Genomic DNA, 15,284 nt, shown 5'->3' on the forward strand with positions numbered 1-15,284 from the left:
AACTAACGATAATTATGAATTTAGAAAATATTCATTGGCACTTGCATAAGATGTAAATAACAAGAAGCCTAAAGGGCATGCATCACTCACCCGGATATTTCACTGACAATGACAAAACTCATTTTTTATATACATTTGGTTCCTCTAAAGACCTTATTTGGACAAAGTCTTGTTATTCTTTACCAAAGGAAAGCAAAAAACAAAACAAAAACCAAAAAAAAAACAAAAAAACAAACAGTTTTTTCTTTATATAAACCACCAGTTACATGTAAACGAAATTGTGTCATATTCATTCAGAAACCCAGAAGACTAAATTTGGCAAACCATCTAGAGGGACAACCATTGAATAATTTCTGTTTGTTCTGTTCTGAAGAAAACTCCACTAAGAAATAGCTGAAAGATCTCCAAAACGCCTTCTGAGAAAAAAGACCAAAAAGCCGCTTGTCGGTAATATTGTTTTCAAAGCTGTCTTAAAAATAAATATAAACTAAAGAGAAAAATAAATATAAACTAAAGAGAGACCAACAGCAACCATAAATGACATTTTAGAACTAATAACAAATGGTTACCTGTCGGCCGTTTGGTTGTCCGATCAATTTCGAAATTGAACATGTGAATACCAAAGGGAGTCTACATATGGATTGGGAAAAAAAATCACGAAATAGCAAAAGTAATTATTTACAGGCAGATGCACTTCGCCAGGACAGACTACCGCCTACATACAATGGGCGATTTCAACATCACATCATCTGATGATGGTGGGCTTAAATATGATTCTTCTGCTTTCTCTATTGAGTCCCATCCCTCTTCCACATTGCTTCCACTATCTCCTATGAGTCTACTGACCACATTTGGTCATACTACGTACATGCCAACAGCATAATGGTTTAAAAGCTTATCTTTTATATCGCCTTTTGGGCACGCTCCTTGGAGAGACCCACCATTTATACGAAATTGAGTAAGGATGCTCTAGATTCTACATTCATCCAACTAGTAAACAAGGGATATTGAAGTTCTTCCTCTTTTTCCTTTATTAGGCCACTCCCCTCTAGCCCCGAGGGAGCCACAAACTCAGGTTTTATGTCATTTATTCTTCTTCTCTATTGATGCTACAACCTAATTTTGATCAAATGTCATTTATCCGATCAGGGCAAGTAGTGGTTTAAGGACTATTCCTATATTTCCTTTATCGGGACCCAGCGCAGCCACACCCTCCATTATATCATTTTTAAACTGAATCAATTTAGTCCAGTAGAGATTTCAAGGATTAACCCCTCTCTTTTTTCGCTATTGGACCTCGGCACGAGGAAAGCCACATCCTGCATTTATGCGATATTGCATATCTATATTATCCACCTGTGATTCAGGCAAAGTTTGACTGTTGTCCTTTCTGTAGTTCCAGACTTGGGTAAAATTTAAAGAATCTACCTGTATATTCCCTGTCGAGCACCGCCTATCCGGCTACATCCTTATACCCTACACCTTACACCCTATAACATTGGACATACTTCATCCATTGATATCCCAGACCAAATATGTTTACATTCCATTCCATTGTTCAGGACTAGTAACGATTAAAATGAAATGTTGACATCCGATGGACGACGGACGCTGTGCCCTGGCATAAGCTCAAAGGTCCTTAGACCAGGTGAGCTTAACATATAAAGTCTTATACAAACGTCAAAATACATTGATAGAGTCCTAATAAACAATACAGTTAGAATCCATTACCACACATACCTAAACGTGTAACGCAACGAGCTCCGATGATAACACTTACGGTCAATGCAAGCATTCAAGTGATCTTGACTCAGTTCTATCAGAAACAAGATGGCGACATATCCTAAAAAAAAAGCAACAAGTGTTGCCACTAAAATTGAACATCACACTCACTCTAGCCATTTTCGAACGAAATGTGCGGTTCAAAATGCGTAGGACACGTAAAGGAATATATCTGCATCTGCGTAATTTTAAAACTGACAAGAAGAAAGCCTACCGAAACAATAAAATCATGACTAATAAGTGAATAACGTATAAATATACCAAATACATTGCATAAAATCTACGATTCAGTTACCCTTCGGTTGCGTATTCCAATAAGATAGGTATTTTAATTTTATATCTGGCTGGGTCATTCACATCAATTTTGCTTGTTCAAATTGACCACAAAAATATTTTGATGCTGACAAAAGTTGTAAAAGTCATTAGAAAATAAAGTACAGAACAGTCTGATTTTTTCTTGTGTTGTGCAGAATATCCCTTTGAAACTAGGCCATGAGTCTGGATTAACTAACTGATTGACGACAAAGCTATCAATAAAATAATATATATAAAATGTTTAACATAAAATATATTTAAATACACGATTTTCTCTAAATGGCAAACTAAAGATATATGGTAAATAACTATACAATTTGACCACTGAAATAATGGTAAACTATGTTATTATCAATAATTTATAAAAAAAAAAAAAAAAAAAATTAAATTCCGGCGGGCCTGTTTCGCTCACCTACTGTGTATGCAACTTTAAAGTTGATCTGTATATTTGATGCGATATCCTTAATTCCTTAATATATAAGTGATGTTAATTAATTTTAACAAATTTTACAGTCTGTCAGTTACCACAATGTCACAGAATCAGAGACATAGCTCTATTGCCTATCCAGAAATATTATTAAAATATTTAACACATTTGACCTCCCTGACCTTAAAAGCAGACCAAGTTCATTCATCTAAGCAGGCTACTGGCCCATTCATAACTATTCCAAAATATTTGACCCCGTGTCCTTGGAAATAGGTCAGGTCACTAATTGACCAAGACAGTAGGTCAAGGTGAGTCTTTAAATAATTCGGTAGCTCTATGACTATATACTGCTGGCCTAATATCCCTGCCCTGGACCTCTTTATTGTTGAGAAAAATTGTGAAATGATTTTAACATATCTAAGCCATGTGACCTGGACTGAAAGTTAATGTGATTAATTTGAAGAAAGTTGGTAACCTTTCACCCCAGTATGCTACTGGCCCAACATCATGACCCATAGGCCTCTTGTAAGCTTACAGGAAAAGATGACGCTAGACAGAGGGGACGACGGACACTGTCCACAGTATAAGCTCACTTGCCCTTCCGGCATAAAATCTACATCGAAACATTACTCCTGAACAGTATTGATACTAATACGGTAACTTATCTTCAACTATGGATTATATTTGTATTACAATTCCGGAGAAAATGTAATAATTATCAAGAGGCCTTCACGGTCAAATGAGATCTGCAAGATACATGTGTACTGACCAACAAGAATGCTGTTCAAGGTAACTAAAGATAAACCCGTTAAATCCAATATCTAGCATATAAATATTGATATTGAGAAATGTTTGATTCTAGCATATCAGAGTCTATTGGAAAATATTTGAGCAAATCTGACTTATTTCTGGCTGCTCGTTAGCCCCTGGGAGTTGATTCAGTTTGATGCTCATGTCATTTTACCATCTTCTCATTCATATACAATGTAGTTCCAATCATATTTGAATTTTCAACTAAAAATTAACAAACTTTCACCAAATGTATAATGTCCAGTATTAATTATAGTAAACTTCAGGGGCAAATGAAGCCAGGTTTTAATGAAATTCATTTTGATAATGTAGCCCAATAGATTTTCAATTATGAAAACCATGTTTTCAATATATCTGGATGTGAAAAGATTCATAAAATTCATTGCAATTTCACTCTTTTGGTTCCCGCCCCTCAGCCCCTTGGGAATAGACAATTATAATCAAAATCATCATGTTCCTTTGTGAACAATGGCAAATTAAAAAAAATAACTGTTGAAATTCATGTCGTAGAACCCCTTTTTACATCAGTCCCCAGAGTCTCAAGATCTGGAGACTAAAAAAATATTATTTTACTTTTTTTTGCCATGTGCGTTTGTTTTTGTTTAACGTCCTATTAACAGCCAGGTTCATTTAAGGACGTGCCAGGTTTTGGAGGTGGAGGAAAGCCGGAGTGCCCGGAGAAAAAACACCTGCCTACGGTCAGTACCTGGCAACTGCCCCACGTAGGTTTCGAACTCGCAACCCAGTGGTGAAGGGCTAGTGATAAAGTGTCGGTACACCTTAACCACTCTGCCACCGCGGCGCTCATCATCGACCACGCATGACGACAGAACAAATGCGATATGAGTACGAATGATTTGAGATTTCATGTCAAGTGAACTTTGTTATGTGGAACCTTTAAAATAATAAAAAGATAAAGATAAAGTTACTTATCAATAATCATGTATGATACAATGTAGCTTCTTTCACATGAAGTATCCATAATGAGAAAAAGATGAAATGTAAAAGGAGATTGTCGCTATGATCACTCAAACGTATAAGGAATATACTGTTCCTGTAGCGTCTCTTGGTGAAGCATTTACATGCGGTCTCCCTTTTAATTAAGCAATACATAAACACATTTGCTACAAACAAAGGAATACTAATCATTTCAAATTAAAATTGAAAAAACATTGACAAATATATTCATAGATGACAAAATGGAAAAAAGTAATCACTAATTGAAAATAGAAAAACATTGACAAATTTATTCATAGATGACAGAATGGTAAAAAGTCATTTCTAATTAAAAATGAAATAAACATTGACAAAGGTATACATTTATGACAGAATGGTAAAACTGTCATTTCTTATTAAAAATGAAAAGCAATGACAAAGACAAAAATGATGAATTGTGTTAAACAGTCATTTCAAATTAAACAAGAAAAACAATTACAATGACGTCAATTAATGAAAAAATTGTAAAATTGCTTTATCAAATTAAACATTAAAAAATTGACAAACATATCTCTTGATAGCAATGAGCTTAAAAGTCAATTAATATAGAAAATGAAAAACCTTGACAAAAAATGATGATGAATAAGAGGTGAAATAGTCATTTAAAGTTTAACATTCGATGGGAATACATAAACTGATGATAAAAAGATTGATTTCAAACAAAAAATGAAAACCAATGATCTTTTAAAAATAATAATAAAAGCATGACAAAGACATGCATTGATTATTAAATGTTAAAACATTCAGTTTCAAATAAAAATGAAAAGTGTCGAGAGAGTCAACAATTGATGATTACATTATACTAGTGATTACATACCAAAAATGAAAAACAATGGTAACGACATCAATTGATGACAAAATTGGTAGAATATTCAAATTAAAACTAAAAATAATTTACAAAGACGTAAATAGATCATGAAATAGTAAGCGATTTCAAATTATAAGTGAAAAGCATTGATATCAACTGATGAGCAGATAATAAAATAGCTATGCCAAATTAAACAACGATAGCAATGACAGATACATACATTGATAAAAGTGTAAAATGTTCATTTAAAAAATGATTAAACGGTGTAATAGTCAAATGAGAAATCCATAAGTTGATTAAATGGTAACATATTGATTTCATATGAAAAATGAAAAAAAAAAAAAAAAAAACAGTGATAAAATGGGTTAAAATAAAAACTTTGACAAAGATATAAATTGATGGTAATATGTTAGTATAGTCATTTAAAATTTGAAATGAAAGGGATAAGAGTAAGACACCCATTTAGGATGAATGGTTACAAAGCTTCCTGTCATATCAAATATGAAAAGCATTGATAAAACCATTAATTGATGAAAATAATATATTGTGAATTTGTCATTGGTATACATTGTCAATGATATACATTGTCAATGCTATATTAACGCCTTGTGTAAAGCTTTACATCCGAAGTTTAATAAATAATGTCTTCCGATCCATTAAATAAGGATTAAACGTCAATTTGACCGAGTCTGCTCAAGTATAAAATTATAAAACCAGGTGTCAATTAATATTTTATATTTTGCACGTTAGCCATTTATAGACATACGGAGTTCATCCCAGATTTTTTTCAGATATCAACAGTGAATTTGCAAAGAATAGCTTCGTGAACAAAATGGGTAATGGTGAGGACCTCAAGACAAGTTCATTGTAGACGATTTTATTCATGTCATTATTTTGATTTTGTCCCTAAATTTGTTAGAATTACACAGTTTTTCTGTGAACTATAAACGTAGTTTACCTGTTCACCTGGATATTCGAGTAATCATGGAAAGACACTCTCATGTAAGTTATGTTAGAAATATTTCCTTTTTTTAACTGTCTCCTCCAACAATGTCTTTGTTTTGGCTATATTTCGCCTATTGGGCTCCTCCCAGGGAAATTATATCTTCTGTTTATACAACATTGGATCTGCTTTGTCCAATAATGATACAGATAAAATTTCATGAAATTCCATTCAGTCGTTCATGACTAGTAGCGATAAAAAGCATTTACCTCTAATATCCATGTAAGACCCGGTCCATTTCGCCTCGGGGGAGCCACACCCTCTATTTATACAACAAAGGATGTCCTTCCCCTTATAATGATCCCAAAACATTCATCAAATTCCATCCAGGACTAGTAGTAATTTAGGCATTTACTTATATTTCCCTTATTGGCCCCTGCCCCTCCGGCCGCAGGGCAATCACACCCTCCGATTATACAACATTGGATCTCCTTTGCCAGATAATGTTCAAGACCATTTCATCAAAATTAATTCAGTCGTTTATGACAAGTAACAATTCAAAAGATTTACATTAATTTCCCCTATTGAGCCCACCCATCTGTTCCCAGGGAAGCCACACCATTTGTTTATACATAATTGGACCTCCTTTCCCAATTATCCTCCAGACCATCAAAACGTATTCATTCGTTCAGGGACTAGAAGGGATTTAAAGCATTTTCCTTTAAATTTCCCTATTTGGCTCTACCCGCGCGACCCAGGGGAACCACACCCCTTTTTATACAACATTGAATCTCTTCTGCACAATAATACGATGCTCAAGACGAAATTTCATCAAAATCAATTAAGTAGTTCATGACTAGTAGCGATCAAAGGATTGAGGATTAAAATTTATTTCCCCTATTTAGACCCAAGGGAGCCATGCCCTTTTGTTTATAAAACATTAGACCCTCTCTGCCAAATGTTGTTTCAGACAAAATTACATCAAAATCGATTCAGTTGTTCATGACTAGTAGTGATTTGAAGGGTTGGTATTAGTTCTTCTATCGGGCCCCGCCCTTCCGGCATCAGGAAAGTCACACCCTTTGTTACTACAGCATTAGAGATCTATTCCGATTAATGATTCAGACCGAATTCCATCATTTCCCCATATCGGGTCCCGTCCCTCATGCCCAGGGCAGTCACACCCTTGTTTATAAAACATTATATCTCGTTTTTCCAAATAATGTTCCAGGTCAAATTTCATCGAAATCAACTCAGTCGTTAAGGACAAGTAGCAATTTGAAGGAAGTGTTGACGGACGACGGACACTGCACCATGGCATAAGCTCACCGGCCCTTCGGTCCATCCGTTCTAAAAATCAGACACATGTTTAATTGTTCTTAGTTTTGGATATTCACCGTTGAATATGTGTCTTAAAAGACGTTCGATTGAAACTAATAAAAAGTGATACAGCCATGTATGACGAACCTACACCGTTTCAGAATTCCGGAAAGTCCATGGCATTTTCAGTTTCTTTGAATGCTCCCGAGGGGGATAGTCAGAGCAACTTGAGCTCCTGGAAATGAATACGATAGCAGTTAGATCAACGATTAAATCTGTACTCCGTGAGGGTAGCAAATAGCCTAATATAGTATATGATATATAATTTGATCGTGTTAATAAACATTTCAGCATTAATATAGCAGGAAAATATTCCTAAAAATAATTGAAATATTGCATTTCAAAAAGACCACTTATATTTGTTTTCCTTTCCCGCCAATTTAAGTAGCGTCATAAATGAATAGCTGTATACAACCACTTATATACAATGACATAAATTAGGGGATTGTGGTTTTGTATATAGTAATACTTAAATAGAAAACAGTCGCGTTTGTTAATGAATCATCTGTATATATTTTTTCACCGGGCATCCGTCATGTACATACTTTGACCAGCTATATTCCGCATACCTCCCTGTCTGTTTCTTCTCCAGTTCCTGAGTAAAAGAGGCACACGACATTTTATTAAGTATTATTTTACCTAAGGGCTATTGAACGGTCATCCTGAATGAGTGCACTCATATAAGTTTGTGAAAAATTGCAAATTTATCCGACAATGGTATTTCACAAATTCTTTAGGTACTGCTTTGAAGAGACATTCAAGAAAAACATCATTTAGAATGAAAATTTAAATTCATCGAAAAATGAAGTTTTTACACTTACTATCATCTCATTCGAGACATGTAAGGAAATCTCTTCTTTTAAAAAAAATTAACACGTTTTATATGTAACTCACCTGGACCTCATGACTATTATAACCATCACCATCCATGAGACTCCCATCAAAACACTGAGACCAATGACAACATAAATAATATCAGAAGAATCACGTATCTGCTCTTCTGCAGTATCATCATATTTTCGCTCCTCTGTAATGTCATCACTTTTTGGCTCCTCTGTGATGTCATGACTGTTTGGCTCATCTGTAGTGTCATTACTGTTTGGCCCTTCTGTAGTCTGATCATCTGAAATATAAGTAAAATTTATTTCAAAATTATTTCATAATTTTCATAATGACATTGTAATTTATACCCCATCAACCGAAATATAATCAGGTGTAAAGTAGTATATTGTGATGGTCACATGTGGGCGTTTGAACTAATGAGGGTTGTTGAGTGGTTGTTGGTGTGTGTGTGAGTGTGTATGAGGATGAGAGTGTGATTGTGAGAGGGTGTGTGAGTATGTCTATTTGGGGTATAGGAGAGGTAGATTCGGATTGTTATAACGATGCTAGGCACATTAGGTAGCCAGTAAGTGACTGGTCACTTCCATGTTGACAGCAAATGACTCATATATATATTTTATATAGAAGAGAGGTCTAGAGGACCTATATCCCTCATTGGCGCCAAGACTTTGTTTATGCAAATTGGGTACTACAGAACAATAATTTGATATATTTCTCCTACTGTGCCCCACCTATCAGACCCCTTGGGGCCGCGAAATCGTTTTCCTGCAAGAATATGGTCATTATCCATCAAGTCACTAATTACAAGTATTAATACTAAGGAAAATCTTATAGAGAAAGACGCTCTGCAATGGCATCAGTTCATTACGGTTCTTCGAAACAGGTGAGCTAAATACTGAAAAGCCTCATCGGAAGTCTTAAAATCGAGCACACAGGTTTGTTATACCTCGCAAAGCGAGATGGAATTACTCTAGACCATATTCATGATCATGTTTATCAAAACATTATAATAACTTCGTCTGAATAACCAATTACCCAAAATCAAACCTCAAGGCTAGTTTGCTTTCGGAAAGATTACCACCTTATTTCGATTTTCAAAAACAAGATCTATACTCAAGTTATTAGGCTTTTAGGCTAACAGGCCGAAATGGTCATCTGATTATAAAGACTTACAGAAAGGAAAATGATAAGTTATATTTACATAACATTCAGTAAAATTCTACAAGAGATCATTTTAGCTTCGTGGTATAGTAACTTTGGTCAGCAGGGTTAAATAAGGTGTAGCGTTTTAAAGCAAATGTTGTGCTATGTTTCCCTTTCTGTTACCAGGAATCAAACCATTTTCAATACGTTTCAGAAACAATTTCCTTTTGGCAAATGAGGTGTCACATTAAATTTGGTTGTGATACATTCAGGCATTAAAGAGCTATAGCGTTTTAAAGGAATAGTTTACAGACGATGCAGAGCAGAGGACGAAGAATGTAGCATGACGGTCACGTTCTAGCGATTATGACAAAACACTATCATTTAAGTAAATTATAGTTACTTTTCTACATTTGGGATATGATACTCAGTACCATGTATTACAATCAACACGTTGCTCTAAATAAAATTGAAATTTCGAGTTCCATCGGAGATTGAATAATTTGAAAAAAGCAAGGAATCATGAGAGGTTTGGTAGCAATCATGAAAACGTGAAGGATCGCGAGAGGTCGGATAGGATTCACGAAAGGTCAGATAGGAATCGCGAGAGGTCGGGTATACTTAACATCCATAACAAATGTGAATTTATTTAGTGGGTCCCAACCTCTGTCGAGAAATTTAGATTTAAACACATTCAGTTGATATTCCTCTGGAACACTGGAAATCAAATGTGATGAAGAAAATCCTTCAGATATAAAGAAGATATAAAATCAAAGATATAACTATGCTACCCTATTGGGGCACTGCTCCTCCAACAAAAGATAAGCCACCTCCAAAATATATACTACATTTAATCTCCTTCACCCAACAATCTATCAGAAAAAAATGATCAATTTAGAGTAACAAATGTTTATTTGGCTTGCCGTAGGAAAACCATATGCGTACATTAGATTGTTGAAACATATTGAGAAAATATAGTATAACGTGACACGTTTAAATAGATTGAATCATTACATTCTTTAAGCGTTCATCCTTTTCACGCCATTCGCAGACATTCTCATTATTTTCAGTCTCTTTCTTTGTCTCATCATTAAAATATTTGTCAACTGAACACAACTCTAAAAGACAAATTTGCCCTTTTTACTTTCTTTGAAACTTGTTAGTAATCGGGTTCCTGTAAATTCAAGCGCCCGACCTGCCTTAGAAGATATTTGGCTCCTTTGGTAGTGATAGTAGTTTTAAAAGGACTGAAAGGCAGAAACATGAATAGAAATAATGAAAAACATCAAAGTACTGAAGTCCTGAAAGTCAAAACACGCTGTTAAAAAAACAGTGTATAAACGCTCTTTAGCTTATAATTATCAAGCAAATTAAAAATTGCCATTTCATCACATTATTTGCACTTATTGTGTTCGGATGTCAACTTGATTAACGTCTTTGATGAAATGTGTTGCACTGCCATCGTCAATTATATTAAGTTTTCCCCGACCAACTTTCGGTGTATCGCCATGCTAGAACAGATAGAATGGGGTTAGCGTAACTATGACCCTCAGAGGCCACATATTCAAGATTAGTCGGACAATCTGTCTTTAAATGATACGCAGAGGAGCGAACAGACCGCTTGTTTCTATGATATGGTCACATGACTTTAGCCACAAGACATTAGTCATTATGGATGGCGATGAGTCCGTTCGTCTGATATCTTATAGCGATTAATGGTGATTGGCAACTAAATATATGATTAATCGTGGAATCAAAGAGGGAAATGTTTGAATTACTAGGGTTCAAAGTGCATAGACAAAATTTCCATGGAAGAGCTCTATTTTTAAAAGAGTCTGCTATATTTCCCTTATTGGCAAAAACAATAATGAAATAAGTATTTATATAATAATCAGAGTTTTTATGCTATTGACCGTAGCGACTAAACAACAACTGTTCCGAATACATATTGACAAACTAGATGATCTAACCACACCGGAACAGTGTACGACGTTTACTTGTCGAAATATACGCAATTGAATTCCAATCCAAACTGACTTGCAACTTCAGTTCGCCATCGCTTTTCACATCAAAGCATCAGTGCGTTTGAAAGAGGCAGTACTGCAAAGCTTCTAAACGATCTTGTGATCAATATTTACATATTAAAAAGAAATAAAAAATATATTTAAAATATTTTTTATTTCAATTAGTTATGCTTTAGATGAGCGAATCATAGCAATTATCTTCAAATTAAATTAGATTTCCCAATATTTTCTCTGGAAATGACATTTGATGACATTACCAGAAGCGCATAGAACATGATCCGGAAATAATGTTTACTTGTTCACGATAAAAACATGCAACAATTAAAAACAGAAGATTATCAAACAATATTGGACTATTTTCGTATTTGTTGAGAAACCAATGTGCTAGTATACAACCAAAGGTCACATTAATTTAATTCATACCTATCATATCAAGTCAACGAATAATTACTGCGAAAATATCAGTGTTTGCTTGGACCTTGTTGGGTTACTTTCGTTTTACAGTCGTATGTCATCTTATCAACCACAGTCGATCCAAATTTTTATACACGAGGTTCTATGTGTGAATATCAAGTTTGTACTTCTCATGTACAATGTTTTTTTTTAAATTGACTGGTCTTGTCTGGACCTAGACTACATCGACCACAGGGCCCCGCCACTATGGTATCGTTTAATTTGTTAACACTTGATAATATTATGTCTGTTAACCATATGACCAATATTACCTGTAACAGGGTTACTGGTTGTCAGTTATAGGGTAAACAGACATAAAATGTGCCACATGTTATTAGGAGTCATAAGGTAAGAGACATATAAAGTGATTACAAAACGATACGATAGTGACGAGGCCCTGTGCCCGACTGGCATTACTCAGACACTGAGCACAAGAGGTTGTTGTTTACAACACTTTTGCTCGATTGAAAAGTGTCGTTTTATCAAATTGTATTGCCTTGGCAAGGCTAAGAATGGACTCCGGGTCAGGCAATAAAGCATCAAAATAGATAGAATCCCTTCACACCAATCACATGGGTAACTTAAAACAAAACATGCCTTGATTCATACAGTGCATGTTTGCTGTAATTACATAGCATTGGTCAAAAGATACATTCATTTCCATGATATTATCCAAAATTAGCCTAGACAATGATTAATTAAATTTGTTTTAATGCCTCCACTACGGATCGAACCTGGGACCTCTGGATTACTCTTCTATGCTCAATCAATTATAGAAGTTCTCTCTAGCCGAGCACTATGCTTGGTTTCGTATTGTATTATTCGTACAACCTATCAACAGGGGTCATTTATGGACGGCCTTCCCAGTATGGTAAACGTGTGCATCAATACATGTTTTAGCAGTCTGCAGTATTTTCATGTTTGTCTCCTTGTTGTAATGTGGAACTGTGAATCTGACGCCAACGTTAGTGTTACTTCACAAAGGCATTACCATATTGCTGAAGATATCAAGCAAAGGCACTTCACTTCACAAAATCAAACCTCATTATCTCACCATCTTTGCAAACCAAAGGTTCATTATTTTGTATTCAACCTTGACAGAATTAGCCTTGTGCTTAATTTCCATTGTCTGACACATGGAAGTGTAACATTTTACTATTAAAACTTTTTAAAGATTGTTCCAGCACTGGCCACCTATATCTGACACTTGGTTATCATTTACATTAAGAATATGGTCAATTTAATATCTCCCAATTGAAATAAATAGAGAATATTTCTCCAAATACTGACTTCGTTTTCGACAAGCTATTTACACTCCCAGGGACTTGCTATGAATTTCGAACATATGGTCTACACATATGTAATACTAATTTCTTTGGTCACGCTAAAAAAAGTGACAATAGTTTGAAAGCTTGTTTATTTCTACTAACAGATAAAGGGAAAAGAAGGTACCAGTTAATTGGTAGGTAGGATTTTTTTAAAACAAACTGACGAAAAAAATACGAACACAAAAGTCTGAAATATTGTTGACATGGCTATGTTTCAATTAATACATTTTTTAGAATACTGTGTTATATCTCTTCGATCAACTCAAACATAAACATTTTCTTCATTTCCCAAATCTGTAATGAAAATAATTGTAAAAAAAATCTGAGCTTTAATACGAACACAATTTTGTTAAACATTATATTAACATTGGTGTATCCATCCAAAAATACTTGTTGACATGATACTGCAATACTATTGATAATATTTTATTATTAGATCTGGCAACTTTACCTTCTAACAGGTCAAAGACCCTTGATGAGACTCATTAATGAGTAGCCAGAGTTTCCTCTGAACCAAACACCGGAAGTTAGACACTGAGGAGCTCTCATTCAGATGTTTACTTAGGTTTAAGAACACATTCTCAAACGACAATCATCACATAATAAATTCAGAGCTGGATTTTCACTCCCTTGAAGGGTTGTTTCCCTTTGTTTTCTTTCCTATATACATCTTATGCTAGCTATTATAACAGTTTGCCATTCATTTTTATCAATTCTTCTGCACATCATATATACATGTGATGATATCGGTGTGTTCGAAAAACTAAGTTGGTTATTTTGTTTAGTCTCATTGCCTTCATTTCTCCAATCCATCAAGTTTAAAAAAATCTACAAGTTACAGAAGATGCAAAACTTTACAAATATAGCTATGTTTCCATCTTGGTAAGATTTTAACATTTTTAATTATGTTTGTTTTACTATCCATTGTGGGGATAGGGGGACTTATTCATATCAATTATATATAACATTTATATAATAAGGTTCCAACTTGCTTATATGTAATTCTGATTAATTTTCTTTTTCTGTTTTTTTTTATTGTTATAGTCCCTCACAAGATTCTTTATATTTCATATCTTTCTTGTCTTTGTTGAATTATTGAGTTTGCTTAAAACTTCCTGTACTGATGATGTTGGACATCTTGAATACTCTTAATTCAAAATTGCAAATCACATCAATAATTATGACCTTTTATGTTTTCATTCTTAAGGTTACCCAACTCAAACATTTTTTTCCTAGGTGCTATACATCTAATTGTGACAGTTTATGATAGAGGACATAACTCCTCTGTGGTGGAAGGGAGGGGGCAGAAAGGGCAAATAGTCTAAATACATCCCTATTAAATTGTTCATCTTCTGTATGGCTAACTTGATGATCACAATGTTTTCAAACTTGTTCTGGAGCATTTAATACTTGGCTGGACTAAATGTTTTAAGAGACTTGAGTTTCTCTAGTAGCACTCTGATACGTAGCTCCCAATGGGGAGGGAGGGGACCAAAAGGGGGATTCTTGCATTCAAATGCATACTTTATAGTTATGATTCCAAATCATGAGATGTGGTGCCCTAAAATGAAATGGTCTCTGTCTATTTTTAACTCAATCACTTGCTGGAAAGTCTACCAAGTTTGTTTGAATGAATGACCTTTACCTTCATTAAAGGACACAGGGGCCAAACATACAAAAACTTGAACATTTTCTACTTAATAACCCAGGAGACCTGATATACGGCCTGTAGTATGTTGTGGTAAAGTTCTGGACAATACTTAATTACTCTTTCAGGCATGCAGGTCAATGGTCAATGTCAATTTCTATAAATTGAAAATCAGTTGAAGTACAATAAATTATGAATTCAGCGTAGCTAATTATGCATATTAAAGTTATCAAGTTCTACCTTATGCCTGCTTGCAGTGATAACCTATAAGGGCCCGGTGGTCAAGGTTACTGTTACTAAAGAAAGTATTTGCTTGGAATACTACATGTAGCTTCAGGCTTGAAAGTTAAAGGTCAAAGATAATGTTACTATAAATATAAAAAA

The 15,284-nt window shown here is 34.6% G+C and overlaps 1 long non-coding RNA gene across 1 annotated transcript; it reads right to left on the minus strand.

The window, feature by feature from the left end:
* Positions 1-5,999: 5,999 nt before the first annotated feature.
* LOC117332742 lies at positions 6,000-9,580 on the minus strand. The gene is made up of 3 exons (XR_004533780.1): positions 8,356-9,580; positions 8,007-8,056; positions 6,000-7,636 (listed from the first exon to the last, which is right to left on the minus strand). It is a non-coding gene; the product is annotated as an uncharacterized LOC117332742 (long non-coding RNA).
* Between the last annotated feature and the right edge of the window lie 5,704 nt (positions 9,581-15,284).

Source organism: Pecten maximus, chromosome 8 (genome assembly GCF_902652985.1).
Source record: "Pecten maximus chromosome 8, xPecMax1.1, whole genome shotgun sequence".
Lineage (NCBI taxonomy): Eukaryota > Metazoa > Mollusca > Bivalvia > Pectinida > Pectinidae > Pecten > Pecten maximus.